Genomic DNA, 16848 nt, shown 5'->3' with positions numbered 1-16848 from the left:
GCACACCAACTTTTGTAGTGATTTTCATATTTGGGATGTATTGAATTTACATTGCATAAGCACCAACTCCACAAAGAATTCAGGTTTCAAATTCACTCGTTGACATAGATCTGTAACTCTTTTAAGAAGTTATAAACAAAATAATGATTTATGCTTTCAGGGTCATGATTTGGTTGATTAAATTGAATTTAATTTTTTAATGACATTTTGGAATTTGTGTGTAACTTTTTGTTGAAAAATGTAGCAAGAAATTTTCAATTTTATTTTGCCTTGATTAAATTGAGAAAAATCGAATTTCCACATTAGCAGACAACTTAGATGTACTTCACTTGTGTGACATGGCTTGTGTCACTTAGTTTACTTAGTAAATTCAAGTTGGATGAGTTAGAGTTCAATTAAGCATGTGTGATTGCTAATTTGTAACAATCAAAGTCAGTTATCTCAAGTTGTTTTTAGTTAAACTAGTTCTAACTGTTGGAGGAACTGGTGGAAGGTCAATTGTACAATGGGACTTCAGTCAAACTTAGTGATAATCCAGTGAACTGATCAATCAACCCAAAATATCTATTGCGTGTAGAGAATTTGATTTCCCTTGCTGTGGTGGAGATTCCAAGGAAGTGTAACATCAATTTTAGACTAGTCTTGAGTGTACAGGTGTTGCATGCAGTCAAATGAACAACCTTTGGAATTGTGTAATCCATTTTGGAGAAATTCCTCAATAATAGGAAATTAGGGTCCAAGCAAAGGTGGAAATTAACTAAGTCTGGGTCAAAACTTCTCAGTGAGAGGAGAGATAGGTTATTCAGTTGCACGTTGTGCTTAGTTGAGAAAAGCATTTGTAATACATGTTTATTCATTAGATTAATGCAAGCACGTATTGGGCTTTTTAGAAATTTCTTTCCTCAATAAAAATATTATGTAATGTGTGTTATTTCTTATTGCATGTCTGAAATTTTTGTTCTAAATTGTGAATTAACTTCCGCAGAGCAGTAGAGTAGGTTGTGTCTTGTGATTTTGATTAAAACTTCATGATCAGTTGCAAATCTACACCATGATTTCTACATGGTATCAGAGTAGGATTCACAATAGAACAATAATTTCGAAGTTTTTGATAAGGAGGATCAAATTTGTAGTTTAGTGTAGCATGATCTCTCCAACGCTGAGAATATGACCTTTAGTGGGCTAAGGCTAGAGTATGTCTCCGAAGGCACCTGGGTGAAAATGTGAATCTAGATTACACTTTTGTGAGAATTTCCCTCGAAAAAATCATAATCATATTTTTTCAGCGCAACTAAAAAATCGGCCTAACTAGTTAAAATTTTTCAAACAAACTCTTCTTCTCACCTTTAACCAAAAAAAAGTGACCATTTATATTAACTCCAACCATTTATTGATTCTTGTGTTGGAGGGGTTAAAGTTGAAAATAATTTTTTCCGACCGAAAAATATTTTCGGCCGAATATTTTTTTCTAGCCCAAAAAAATGTTTATATATATGACCGTCATCAGGTCGTTGCAAACTTTTCTATAGTTGTTGGTTCATTGTTGGTTTCCGCTCATTGTTCGGTTGGCCTATTAGTGCGCTGGAGGAATTTTCTCTGTAAGTCCTTATACCTTAATACAAAGCAGTTTTTTTTGATGAATTTTTTTTTTTTTCACATAATACAAACAATTTTTACACTGCATTAATGGGTGCACAATCCTTCGTTTGTAATGCAAACAATGTTTTCACTGGATTCATAACTTTTGTTCGTAATGCTCTCCTTCTGGAGTGAATTTTGTTTTTTATGGTTATTTTGGGCGTTTTGACAGACTTCACTCTAGCTATGGTCATAATTGATTTAAAAATTCTTATGTCCGTAGGCTCTTGATGACTGGGATGACCATATAAAATTTGTCTGTGACAATGGAGATTAATACTCATTGTATCTTCTTTGTGGCGTTAGAGATTAGTTCTCATTGTATCTTCTTTGTGGTGTTAGAGATTAATTCTCTCGTATATATGTACTTTGTTTACCTTAATAGAAAGCAATTTTTCTTTGTTGAAAAAAACTTTTGTTCATAATGAAAACAATGTTTGCACTGCATTCATGGGTGTATAGTCCTTCCCTTCAAAGGCAGAACATGCTTTAGATATTTCACGAATTTCTCGTCTCATAAATGGACAAGAAGATCAAATTCTTCAAGTTCCCAAAATTCATTTTGTACCTTAGTTTCGTAAACAAATATAATGTCTTATACCATTCCACCAACTTCATCCAAGGAATGATTTGAATACTTTATGTCACCAAAGTTGTCTTCAAAGGAATTTTGTCTAGAAGTACTTCTTTAATATTTCACTGAACCAGGAGTGCCATTTGTTTTTGGTTTTTGCTCGTTGTTTGGTTGGCATGTCAGTGCATTGGAAAAAAATTTGTATAATTCCCTAGCCTCTATTTTTATTTGTTACATCTTCGTTGTTCTTCATCGCTATTTTCAGTCCTTTTGTTTTTATTCGTTACTTCACATTATGAAGGTATGGTGTATGGTTTTTTGTCAACATTTTTGTCTTCCTGTTTCGAGATCCAACATTTGAGGTGATGTTTTGAGTTTTGTCTTCCTCCACAAGGAATGTCGATGAGAGGCTTTGGGAGAATTTGAAAGGGAATATTAAGAGACTAGTTTGTTGTTTATTTGGCTTAAATCACTGGAAGTTGTAATGAATTTGTGCATTTCTGAAAATTTCCAGAAATCAGAGGAAATATATTTTATATATTTCTAAAAAAATGTCATTTATCTTCCACAAACTGATTATTTGGAAATAAATTAAAAACATATTATATAATGTGTTAAAAAAAAAACCTGGAAATTATAAAAGAGAAACATGTATAAAGTAAGCAATTTTCTTCCTCTTTGGTCTTAATCCAACTTACAATAATATACTCTTTACTAAAATAAATAAAGTACTCCTTATGGGAAAAATAGAAAATAAACATGTATAAAGTAAGAAATTTTCCGTGTCTTTCATCTTAATCCAATACTTGTGAGTTCCCATTTTCTACGGTTGTAGAAACATTCTTACCCTTGATTTGAGAGAGCTCAGCTGCAATTTTCTCTAGAGATCTTGCAAACTCTATAAAACAATTAAAAAAGGTGAATATCATAGAATCTTGCATTTGGTGAACTTCCATATTCATATCATGGGCCTTACACGAATCACACTTCAAAGTTTCTACTAACTCACTAATTTCATCCATTGCAGAGACTAGAATTTCACAAAAGGATAGAGGCAAAGAATAAATAGCAAAAGTCGATCCATTGCATTCAAGAATAGTTATTGGCACCCATTATTCATCATTGACAATATCCAATGTAGTCGTTTTCATCCAAGATCAGAGCCTCAATATGACACCTTTATAACTTCTGTCCATAATGCTCTCCTCTCTAGAGCGACTTTTGTTTTTTATGGTTATTTTGGGTGTTTTGATAGACTTCTCTTCAGTTGTGGTGATAATTGATTTAAAACTTTTGATGTCTGTAGACTCTTGATGACTTGGCCGACCATATTGTATTTATCTATGCTGATAGAGATTAATTCTCATTATATCTTCTCTGTGGCGTTCTAGATTAATTCTCTTTGATATATGTACTTTCCTTACCTTAATCGAAAACAATTTTTCTTTGTTGAAAAAATAATTGTTCGCAATGAAAACAATGTTTCCACTGCATACATGGGTGCACAGTCCTTCCCTTCAAAGGTAGAACATGGTTTATATATTTCACGAATTTCTTGCCTCATAAATGGATGAAGAACATTGGATTCTTCAAGTTCCTGGAATGCATTTTGTACCTTAGTTTCATAAATAGATATAATGTCTTGTACCATTCCACCAACTTCCTCCAAGGAATGATTTGAATACTTTACGTCACCAAGGTTGTCTTCAAAGGAGTTTTTTCTAGTAGTACTTCTTTCAAGTTTCATTGAATCGGGAGCACCATTTGTTGAACCTCGCTTAGCAAACTTCCCATTGAATATTGAAAGAGATAATCTCCAAAATATTGGTACATGGTGCACAATGACATATGTAATTCTATGAATGAGTCTTCCTCTAGGCGCATATGCTTCTTCACTAGTCACCTATTTAAGATGAGACTCCCCTCTTATATCATTATCACCCAGCAGAAGGGAATAATCTACTAAACAATTTTTTTTTATTCTTGTTGAATCTACTTCTTTCATCAATAACACATGTTCACAAACATGGGAATGAAGAGCATCCATTTGTGCCTCAGGATCAAATGTACATCCTTCTAAGAGGCCACAAATTTTGCGGTTCTGAATATTAAGATAATGCCAAACTGGATCTGACTCAGGCTCCAACTTCGGCAACATCCTAATGGTATTCTCAATATTAGATTGTTGTAGTTGAGGATCCTCCATAGACTTGTAAAGTTTTGCCTTGAATTCTTGCACCACCTTTTCAACCTCTTCGAGAACTCCCTTTATTAGGCCTACATGAGAAGGCAACACAATTGACTTCACTTTCCTATATTCTATAACTGCCAAGTCATACTCCCCATTGTTGATGAATTCCCTAATTGTGTTGGCAAATTAAATATAGTAAGAACTCTTTTCAACATCCCTTGCAAAGACCTTATTTTTCAGCTTGAACCTGGCATTCGAAAAGGGGCTCAAAAGGATGGTTTGCAACAATATCCACGTCATGAACAACATTACCTAGACCTTCTGGATTTGACTCTATTTGTTTTAATTTCGACTAAATATCATCAATTGTAGTTTTACAAGTGTTAAACACACGCATGGTAGCAACAGAAATGATAAACAGGAGAGTGCATTTATTATTAAAAAATGATATACATCTATAGTACATGGTGTGACCCTTGGATTCATATTACAAGTGGTCTATTGGACTCCTTTTGGCTGTTCAGCTTCCACACCAACCCTTAGAGGATTAGGTGTCCAACATTCCCCCCTTAATCCGAAGGGTTATGTATGAGTCCAAGAAGAGAGCTGTAATAAAAAATGTGCAAATATGCATGGCAACACTAGGCTGAATGTGCTCTCTGAAATGTTGATATAAAGGGCAATGGTTTACGGATGACCACCAACACTGGAATGCTTAGTGTAGTTCCCAAAACTCTTCCAAGTCTAGCATGAAGCTCAAGTCTTCTGCTAGAGGAAGTGCTCCTATTGTTTTGAAGAGGGAAACCCTCAACTATGAAAGGGAGGTCTCACCCCGCATAAAAGGGAGAACTTCAACCTGAAAGGGGAAGTCTCAACCTATGATGGTTTAAGGATGACCAACAACTCTAGAATGCTTAATGCAATTCCTTGAACTCTTCCAAAATTGGCAAGAAGTTGAAGTTTTCTACTAGAGGAAGTGTCCCCAATTCTTTGAAGAGGTGTTACAAACTGAAGGCATGCTCAGGGGCATCTTTGTTTCTGGCTACAACTCTGAATCTGGTATGGCAAGTTGTGGCTCAGGCTCACTTGATGTGGCTTTGAAGCTTGTATATGACCATTATTTCCCCCCCTGTCAGATACAAGGTGAGATGATGGATAAAACTCAACTGCAAGACTGTTCAATACTCTAGAACAAGTTCTGACATGTGACTGGAATATCTTCTTGGTCGTTGATGCCCATTGCCAAGAAGCGACCATCCAAATTGAATCTTTGTTCTTGCAGTAGGCTTGTTTTTGAAGCATATGTTTGAAGAATGACTGGTTTTATGACAGTGCTTACATGGATGAAGATCAAAACAGTGATATTTCAGATGGCCAACTCGGTCACAGTGTTGGCATTTCACATTCTGTTGTTGTTGCTGTTGCGGAAGAGAACCAGAATCTGAAACAGCTGAAGATGAACTGTCATGAGGAGCAGGTGAAGATGAACCGTCGTGAAGAAATCCAACACTTTGAAATTGAATTGGTTTGGAGTAGTCTGGAATATGAAAGGACACGTCCTTGTCATATCCAAGACCATTTCTATGCTTGTTGTAGACAAGTTCTTCCCAAGGTCTGATGATGGGCTTGAGAAGTGCAAACTGAACTTCTGCATTTGCATGTACAACTGCTGCTTCATTGGGCACTAGATCTGAATCAACTTGCTGCTTATGGGAGTCTGTTTCAATGTTCTGAACAGAAACAGGTTTAGAATGATGAATCCACTGTGGTAATTCTTCCTACTGCAGTTGAGATTCAAGCTGCAAAAAATCAATCTGTTCATGTACATCTTGTAAACAACTGTGAATATCCGTGAGAAAATCCTTGTTGATTTTCACCGTATTATCCATAGTAGAGAGTATTAGATTGTTCAATAACTTTAAGATAGCACTAATTGGAGCCATTTTTTTTGGCAAGTCAATCTCAAAAAAATAGTAAAACAATGAGAAAAAGATGGACACCAATTTCTCTTTTATATAAACTTATGGCAACAACTTCAAATCAATCTTGGAAGCTTGCAATAGATTCAACACAAACAGATTCCTCATGCAAAAATGAATTTTCTCCAATTCACCTAAGAATTTAACATCCAACAAGGCAACAAGAAATTCAGGCCTCAAAAAAATATATTACTGTACCAGCCTCGAATCCAAGAGAACTTTTCGTGGCAACAACTTCAATCTAGTTCAATGAACAACCTTTAAGAAAATACACCAATTCTAGTTCAATAACAATCTTTAATATGATCAACTAGTAGATCAAATTAAAGGTTAAGATGGCTATACTATAGAGCTCGGATGGCGAAATGTTCGAATTGGAAAAGCCTGTGGCATTGATGTCCAATGTTCTGAAGTTGTCGATTGAGATGGATTAGAGAGATGGGATAACCACACTCATTTCTATGTTGAGCGTGGACAGTTTAAGCAAAATTGTGAAATTGGTTAAGGAGTTTTGCGAATTCCATCATGCCCACATGTGTTCGATTCCCCTGGTCTTTGGATCAGAGTTGATGCGTGTTTTGCATCAAAAGCCTCGTGTGTGGAGGAGACAGTGCAATCGAATGAATTTGAAAAACTCTGTGAGAAGCGTTGAAGAAATTCAGCTCATGGACAGGAACCATGAGAATTTCTTCAATTAGTGATTGTAGTGATGACGCTTCCCATAGTTGTTCTAATTCTAGTTCTGTCTTGATCGACTTTGGCAATCAGTCGTTGATGTCTATCTCTCTTGAAAGGTATTCCAGCGAGGGTTCTAACGCAGCCCAGATATATGGAGACAGAGGTATCACATTTGCGCAAGAGAGGATAAAGGGATCTTCATCATCTGGTAATTATTTCCACATCCTCCTCCGTAGAGAAATAAGCGGGAAGAGAACCCGGGTGTTCCCTTTCATTTTTCGGGATCATTATCATGTGCAAGCCTTCGATATTATCGATTGTTTGCTCGATATCAGCGACGTGGTATTTGCAGGTGAGTTGCTATTACTCTTCGGTAGTAAACCCGCGATTAATCCATACATTACACGGGATGGAGAAATCAAAGTTGGAGTGGTAGTATTAATAGCCTTTTCGTACATGTGTTACAACAACAACAATCAAGGACAATCATTCCTGGATAACTGTAACATTTTTTTTTCAGAGAGAAAAAACCATCATAACTTATATTAAGAGAATATAATGATCTGAATACATAGATATGTTGGAAACAGATTTTCCAAATACGCTGAAGAGTATCAAGTATTCCAAATAACTAATTACCAGATACCAAAATATAATATCATATCAGTCCAAAAACTTTCAGAATTGTCTTAGACCGATCAGCACATATTAACATGCCAAACTGAAAAGATTTACAAGATTGAAACGCTTTCAAAAACATATCAACAATCCTTGATAAGAGACACATAATTGAGAATCAAGGTCCAAAATCAGCCATTTAGGTCGTGACTTGCCAAAATTCGCAACAGAATAGAGTTCAGAGGTGCCCTTGAATCTTGAAAAATATTAGCATTCCTCCATTTCCACAAGAACCAGCAGACAAGGATAAACAAAGTTCGCCAGGATAAACTCTGCTCGCTCCACCATTTAAAGCCATCCTGAACAGAGGAAAAGACCAGGTAAGGAAAACCGAAAGACAAAGAAAGTTCATACCAGATATGGAGAGATGTAGCACATTGGAAGAACATATGAAAATTTGTCTCAGCCACATTTTGGCACATGGCGCATCTGCCCGGACCATGCCAACCTTTCTTTTGTAGGACCTCCCAAGTAAGGTTCCTGTTCCTGAAGACCAGCCACGAGAATAAAATCATTTTAAGTGGACATGTCGCCTTCCATAGTTGAGGAGGAAAGAGCAGGTCAGAATTACATGAGAGGCCTGAAGACATTGAAGCATATAAATCCTTTACTCGAAAAGGCTGAGAAGATCGCGGAAGAGCCTAGACCAGAGCATCCCTGGAGCCCGAACAATGAATCCCCAAGCCGTTTAGGCTCTGTAAAACAGAGTGCCAAAGGGGACGCATGGAGAGAGGCAAAAGTAAGTCCTCCCCTTCCTTCCATACAGGAGATGAGTGAGACCAAGTTTTAATCAGCTTGTCCCACGTGAAAATACCCTTTGAATGAAGGAAGGAAACCAAGCGAGGAGAGAAAGAGGAATCCAAACCATTAACTATGGAGTCGAAACCAATGAGAATGCTTGAGCCCGAGAATATTTTCCATCGTAAATTTTCCATGAAAAAAGGCTGAATTTTCCTGAAGCTTAACCAGATAGCAGACCCTTTTTTAATGCCCAAAGATTTCCTTCTGTACCAGGACTCCAAACTCCTGCCTTTTAAATATTTCATATTAATAACTTTGCTCCACGGACCCTTACCAAAGATACCTCTATGAAGGGACTTACAAAGAAGGGCTTTCCCGAAAGTCCTCATATCTAAAAGACCCCAGCCCCCCGCCTTCTTCGACTTAGAAATAGAATCCATCTTAACTAAATGAATCTTATTCTGAAAAGCTTTACCTCCCCATAGAAAATTGGCAGCCAATGAGCTCATTTTGTTAATAATAGAAGCGGGAAGGAAATAGAGGTGGGCCCAGTAAACCGCCAATTGAGATAGAACTGCCTGCACTAAAATAAATCTGCCAGCTAAAGAAAGAAATCTTGACTCCCATCCAGAAATTTTTTTGTATAAGTGGTCAATTAACCATTGCCAATCCTATTTGGAATTACCTTTTGCCTTCAGGTTGAAACCCAAATATTTGAACCCTTCCTTGATCGAAACCGGGTTGATGCCGATCAGTGCAGCTATCCATTGAACAGTATCCATATTTGACTCATTGTGATACAGCGAAGATTTGTTCATGTTGATAACTAATCCAGAAACTTATCAAGGATTTCATTTAGGCAATACCTGGTTGCCCTGCAGAGCATGGCAAAAATGAGGACATCGTCAACAAAGAGATTGTGTGATAGGAAAGTGTCCTTGCAGATCCTGATCGGCCGACATCTTCGTTCTGAAACAGCTTTGTTGATCTGTAGGCTGAGAGAGTTCATTACCAAGATGAATAGCAGAGGGGAGAGGGGACAACCCTGACGAAGTCCCCTCTCCGCTAGGAAAAAAGATGATGGAATTCCATTTATAATGACTGAATATCTGACATTTTCCACACACGCCATTATCCAGTTGATGCCTTGTGATCTCAACCCAGTTTTTGCCAGCAAGATTCTTAAGAAGCCCCAGTCGACGCAATCATACGCTTTTTCAAATCAATCTTTAGGATAGCCACATCGATATTGTTTGACAACATTGAGAACAAACATTCCTGAGTCATGGCCACAGCATCCAATATGTTCCGGTCTTTTAAAAAAGCGTGTTGATCCCTTGTTATAAAGGAGTTAAGAACTGGCTTCATCCTTTCAGCTATAATTTTTGAAATGATTTTAAACAAAATATTACATAAAGAAATAGGTTTGTAGTCGTGAAAAGAGTCTGATCGATCCTTTTTCGGAATAAGAGCAATCAGCGTGGAAGATAAAGCACTGTGAATACTACCTGACATACGGGAGGCCTCCACCATCCTCAGCAAATCCGCTTTAAACATGTCATAGAAGTGTGAGAAGAATTCGATTGGCCACCCATCTGGCCCGGGACTTTTATCCCTTTTGAAAGCTTTGATAGCAGCTTGGAGCTCCTCTTCCGTTACCGACTTAAAAAAGTTATCATTTGCTGCCTCGTCAAACATCTCTGGCATCAAGTCCACAGCCCAGAAGATATCATTAATGTTACCCTGTTGCCTTCTATATTGATTCTGAAAGAACCTTGTTGCTTCTGCAGAGATTTCTTGCTGAGAGTAGAGGAAACCTCCATTGCCATCTTCGATCTTCCAGATAGAGTTTTTCCTTCTTCTGGCATTTGCAAAATTATGAAAATACTTCGAATTCCGGTCCCCTTCCTTGAGCCATATGGCTCTGCTCTTGAGCCTCCATGAGGCCTCTTCCTTTAGCAGCAGCATTTGTTTCTTTTTTTCCAGTTTTCTAATATGACTTTTTTGCTCAAAAGTCAGGCAGTCTGGGTTTGCTGAGTTGATAAAAATTTCCAATTCATTTTGGATGACTTTCAGCTCCTGTTTATCCTTCTTTTTCTTTCAGATTTGCCAGTCCTTTGCTACGGCCCTCAGACTTTGGATCTTTTCCCGAAAAGTCATGAGAAGGGCCATTTCAGATTCCTGTAGTTCCTTCCATTTTTTTAATATAGTTTCATTGAAGGATTGGTCTTCTAAAAAGATCCTGTTGAATTTGAAGGAATAACCAAGCCTATAATCCTTTTCACGCCATTCAAGGAAAATAGGCCTATGATCAGAGGTGAAATCATTCCCAATAAGAGAAAACGGCATTCCCCATTTCGCAATGATGCTAGCATGAATGATAAAACGATCGATCCTCTTTGCAATGTAGGCTTGCCCCGTCCTACTGTTATCCCAAGTAGGCATCATTTTATCAGGCATGATATCCACTAAGTTCCTATTTAGAAATTCCTTTCGAAGTCTGTCAGCCAGAGGATCTTTTTTCCTTATGGAAGAAGCCATAACCGAGCGTCGAAGCAATAGAGATCGAAAACCGGGACGAAACCGAAAAAACCCGACCGGAAAGCGGAATGAAGCCCAGTCTCAGAGGGCAGGGAGCTTCAATTTTCAGAGAAAAAATTAAAAGCTACGTTACCTAGATCACCCACAACAGGCAACTGTCCATAAGAGACCCAGACCCGGAGAGTACCCAGTACCCCGGCCGGGAGGCCGAAAGAGAAACCTAACTCCGCTCGCAGAGGACTTCTCTTAAAGGATGACAGAATGAAGTTACAAACCAAAGGATTTCTTACCAGGTGTCAGCCTGCATGCAGGGGGAGGACACGTCCATCCTTCATGCAGAAAACTAAAAGCGTGTCCTGAAAACTATTAAGGTGGTCATGCAGGAAAAGGTGGCGCTAAACCTGGTTGGCTGTATCTGCAAGGTGGCTCTAACACCTGGTTGGTTGTATCTGCAAGGTGGTTGGCTGAGCAGTCGGCCGCTCGCTGGTCGATGCTCTCCCGTGTTCCTCTCCAAGCCCGCCTTGATAACTGTAACATAGTCCGTGTATAATTTCCGAGATATTTTAAGCTTACAAATTTCATCAATAAAAGAAAGACGGATGATATAGAGGTTATAGAATCCTATTTCCAGGAGAGTCCAACATATCTTGTTGGGAATTTGATATCTCAAATTGCAGGGGCATAATTCACAATATCAATGACAATTTGTTCAAAGTTTTCGAATTGAAGGAGCACTCATGCATAGGCCACGAGTGTATATCCCATGATATGGAGCAGCGATGAAATGAATAGTCCAGTGATGAAATGAACAGTCCATCCAGTGTGCCAAGGATATATCCCACGATATGGAGCAGCGATATATCACACGATATGGATGAAGCCCAAGTTATGGGAGGAGCGGTCGTAGTTCTGTCCCACTTACCATGATCCCACGCAATGTTCACCTTATGGAGGCTGTTCTCCTCATCATGATTAGGCTGGTCCTCGAGCTGCAAATGGGAGACCACATTACAGAGATCGTTTAAGGTAGAGGCGGGAGCGGCTACGATGGGAGTCTCCATGACTCTTCATCTTTCTGCCATGGCAGAACAGTCTGAGAGAGATTTTCTAAAGCAACCAAAAGTCTTTCTCAATTCCAAGACGTCTGGAAGGGGAAACGACCTGGAAAAGGTGGCAATAGGTTTTAGAAGAATGTTGGTATTGGCTTCAAGGGACGTACATCGACAAGAGGTGTCCATTCACTAGTACTGTTTCAATAAGAGGTTGTATATTAGCTGGAACATGTTACAGTGTGGAAGAAGCAACGCACATTGAATGAAACCGTTTCAAAATTAGGGTGTCGACTATGTATGATGAGCACCAATGTAGGAGTCGATTGTATTCTTGGATGGGAGGTAGTGTCAGAGCTGTCAAGCTAGCCAGAATCAGCAGAATAATAGTGAGAGAGATGTCAGTCTACATAGGCAGCATAGGGAGTTACAAAGGATAGGGAAGCCAAAAATGGCGCTGGAGAAATGACAGAGGTTGCAGCTAGAATTTAGCTGAAAAAATATTCATGAAATGCAGAACTGATGGTAGAAATGACCTGCATAGAAAGGCCATAAAATAAATGGCTCAAATATCAGCAGGGCAGGATATCGCCCGCTCTGATACCATGTTAAACACACACATGGCAACAACAGAATATGAATGATAAACAGGAGAGTGCATTTATTATTAACAAATTATATACATTTATAGGACATGGTGTGACCCTTGGATTCATATTCCAAGTGGTCTCTTGGACTCCTTTTGGTTGTTCAGCTTCCACACCAACTCTTAGAGGATTAGGTGTCCAACAACAAGACACAATGCAGCCAAATTTTTCTTTGACGAGTTGCTTCCATTGTTGTCCTCTATCATGCAAATCAATTTTCAAGGATAGAGCACCAAACTCCAGGTTTGTTGCACTTGTATTTTGGTGGATACGAGATAAGAAACATTTTGCATCAAATTTTCAGAACGGTACATTTCCTTTCCAATTGACTTTTAAGAGGGATATTAGAGCATTGAGCTTCCATTCCTCAATATCATTTAATTACCTCCTATTTCGATTTACTCAGGTGGACATTCATCTTATGTAAGTATGTAAGCAAAGAAATTCCAATTATTTCAATAGCATACCCCATTTGGGGTGGCTCTTGAAGTAGTTTACCCTTAGGAGATAATATATCTCACTTTATATCCTTCCCTATAACGAGTAAGCTTCTATATATAGAACTATTAACACTAGAAAATCAAATACGACTGAACATATACACATTAGGATCTGATATCCATATAAGGAAACCTTGGGCAAGAAGGCATAACGATCCATTTTGCATACCAAACTCGATGCACCCACATAAGTCCAGATAATGATTTCTTCCTCTACATGTTTTAACCTTAGCATATTCCTTTGTTGGAGTTAATCATCATATCAATGTCAGATATAAAATTCTAGGCTAAATCCTTCTTGTAATATTCCATCATTCAATTACAATAGATATTTATTTTTCACGATTCTCCCATAATCGAAGGCATTTGAAATAAAGAAATACATTATTCATTTTATTGAATTCGTTTTCTACATGGATCAAAAAACCCATTAAACATGCTTGAAAAATGGACATTATGCATAGAAGTTTCTTGTCATCCCAATCCAGGGAAAGAAGTGATTACTTATGTGTCATACAATATTGCAACAAACAAAGTCCTCTAAAAGAAAAGGAATGTACTTGGAAGGACAACAAACAATGAGGTATATTATATTGCATTGATAGAAGGCTTAAGAACAGTTAGGGAGTATGGATCCAATGGAATTTTATTCTTCACCAATTATAAAATTTTCTGCAACCAGATGAAAGGCACATACCAAGTAAAAAGGGAGAGGTCAAAACAACTGCATGGAGAAGAAAAAAATATTGTTAGTCAATTTCAATCATTTAGCATAAGACATTGTGAAAATTTTAATAGGATGTCTAACAATATATTGTATGGGGCAATGCAAATTCAAGATTTGTATGTGAAAGATGAATTGGTGTCAAGAAGCTCTCCATCAAAATTTATTGATGGACATTGTAAGATATCTTTGATATGTGTGTGTTTTTTAGTTATAAATGTGGCATTTTTAATGACCATGTGCTTTTTTCAATACTATACAAGTGTGCACCCACTATGTAAGTACAACTTGGTGAACTTGACATGTTTTAGAAAATTTTGCATTTAATTCTCAAAATGTGCACTTTAGCATTTGTGTTTTTAGTCTTGAGTATATTTGAAATGAAGAATTTACACCAAATAATTTTGAAGACACCCTTGGATAGTTACATTTATTTGTCTTATTAATTTTATGAATTCTTGATCTTTTTAAATAGCAATTTTAAAGGTTTTTAAATGCATGAGGGTCTGTATCATCACATGAGCAATTATATATATGCCTTACCTCAAGGACGAGAAAATGGGTTTAAAAATAATCCCCAGCCCACCTTTAAGGGGTTTAAAAAGAAAAAAGAAGAAGAGAGCGCTTTCAAAAGATTAGAAACCTTTAATAATAGGTGAATTTTTAAAATTTACATTAAGAATTTGACTATGGAAATTTCTGCAATCCCTATAAATCCTTCCTTTAAAGGGCATTTTACACGTTGGATTTTCAAAAATGGAAGTAGTCTTTAAACCAAAATTTCCAGCTATACGCTAATCAGTAATGTTGGTGGCCACTTACACTCAACTGGTTTCAGAGATAACAACTACCAATAATCGCGAGCTCACACAGTCATTGGTCATACACGAATTACCCGCACATAACATTTCTTATGCATTACTCATTCGCAATAGATTAACAAGTTTCTTTGATATCCAATTCTAACAATAGTTTTAGACCATCTTTGTGTCTTTGCTTCCTCACATAATATCTCTCTCCAGATATTTTTCAAAATTCTTTGACATACTCCCATACACTCGCTTTCCTTCTACTCGCGCCAATCATCTTCAACTAGTTAGCTTCCTACATTGGTGTGTGGTTGAGATATTCACTTAACCAAGAGATTGTATGTCCAAGATAGATTAATTATCTCGAGACATATCTTGTTGTATTTATATTGTATTATTATTTCACGTGAATAGTAATTTTTAGTGCATTTAGAAAATCTTTGTGGCACAGATTTTACAACTGAACTCCCTAGCATGTCGTTTTCCATTAGGATTGTCCTTTGGAAGTAGGTAAAAATATTCAGATTGTATGGGGATTCAAAAGTCTTTATGGTCTGGTTGAATGAAAGAGTTGACTTAAGGGTCCTTCATTTACAATTACGGGAAAGGAAAGTCTCCTAGATAGAGGAGCATTAAGATGATGTGCAAGTTCTTAATACTTACAGGGAAAATAATGCATTACCCTATATGTTATCCAAGGAAGCTCTAGTATTAAATGTTGGGTTAGTTTCCATCTCAAAAGTGTCTAATGGTAATGTGTTGTTCATTTTGTCCTTTAACTTGTTTTGATCTTGTTCAAATAGGATTTAGTTATGTTTTAAGATATGTTTAAGGTCCAAAATGTATCTCGGATTTTATTCTAAGCCAAGTTTTTAAGTTGTCGAGTGTGTTTTTATGCAACCAAGGGATTGTACCTTTTGGTTTCTTATGAAATATCAAAAGTATGTTTTTTCTTTTCATAAAAAAAAAAAACAAAGTAAGCAAAGCTAAAGTGAGAATAATGAAGGGTAGGAATTTCAAATTTGAAACACCTATAAAATTTGCCAATTTATGCAACTTTAGTGCCTGTTTTGTGCATTTTTATAAGAAATATTGATGAGCAAAGAAAATTTCTGGTTATAGTTAATAAGAAAATCCCCTGGTAAAAACAACTTTCCCATCAAATTTCTTCCCTAAATTATTGATATTTTATAATATTTTATCTTTTATTTAATGAATAATTTACTTTTATTATTAAAAAACAGAAAATGTAAACACTAAATTTAACTCAAAGAAATTACACAATTTTTTTAATACTAAATTTGTAAAATAATTGTAAACAAATATCTTTTCGATTAATCTCATTATTAAAATTTGGTCGAATTTTATTGTTTAAATTTCAATTTAAACCATTAAAAAACTATTTTTTTAAATATAATGATATGAGTGTAGGTAAACCTTAAAACTAACAGTTATAACCATGTGATTCGAGTGCTTAGTAATGAAGGCCGTAGTAGATAGATCAAATATTTAATGCTATGCGCCAAACAGTTAATAGTGCTTGTCGGAATAGTTATTGATCCCCGTCATTCCAAATCAAACATTAATTTTTAACGGTGCCGGAATAGTTATTGATCCTTGTGTGAAGTGCGTAAAGTGCGTTGGGTGGGCGGACATTTTCCATTGAAAAAGAAAACAAGAATCCATCGAAACTTGTGGTCACGAGGATACACTAAACAACTCGCGTACATAAATGCTCTCTCAAGCATATACATCTCATTTATTAAAAAAACATAAAAATTAACCATCTTATTTATTTAAAGTCTACTAAGATTCACATGGTTTACCAAACCTTAAGATTAAATAAAATTGTTTAAAATCTTATTTTTTTTTATGATTATAGTTTTTTTGAATTAAAAAGTCAACGAGGGTGGTAGTGTGATAAATATTCGCAAAATTAGATCAAATGTGAATATAAAAAAGTTAATTTTCATTAATTTATTTATTTTTAATAAATTTGATTGTGTAAGAGTAAATATATTAATTTAAATCGAAAATTTAAAATATAAATGATTTAAGCAAAATCTTTAGGTAGAAATTACATAAGAGAAATTTTTGGT

The 16848-nt window shown here is 36.4% G+C and overlaps 1 pseudogene; it reads right to left on the bottom strand.

The window, feature by feature from the left end:
• Positions 1 to 3006: 3006 nt before the first annotated feature.
• Positions 3007 to 16848, bottom strand: part of LOC149244407 (exocyst complex component SEC5A pseudogene) — a 112915-nt pseudogene continuing 99073 nt past the window's right edge.

The sequence above is a fragment of the Pinus tabuliformis genome, chromosome 8 (genome assembly GCF_031772625.1).
Source record: "Pinus tabuliformis cultivar Carrire ecotype Pingquan chromosome 8, CPIR1, whole genome shotgun sequence".
In the NCBI taxonomy this organism is placed as follows: Eukaryota; Viridiplantae; Streptophyta; class Pinopsida; order Pinales; family Pinaceae; genus Pinus; species Pinus tabuliformis.
The sequence above is the reverse complement of the archived record's forward strand: the minus strand, read 5'-3'. Positions and strand labels throughout refer to the sequence as shown.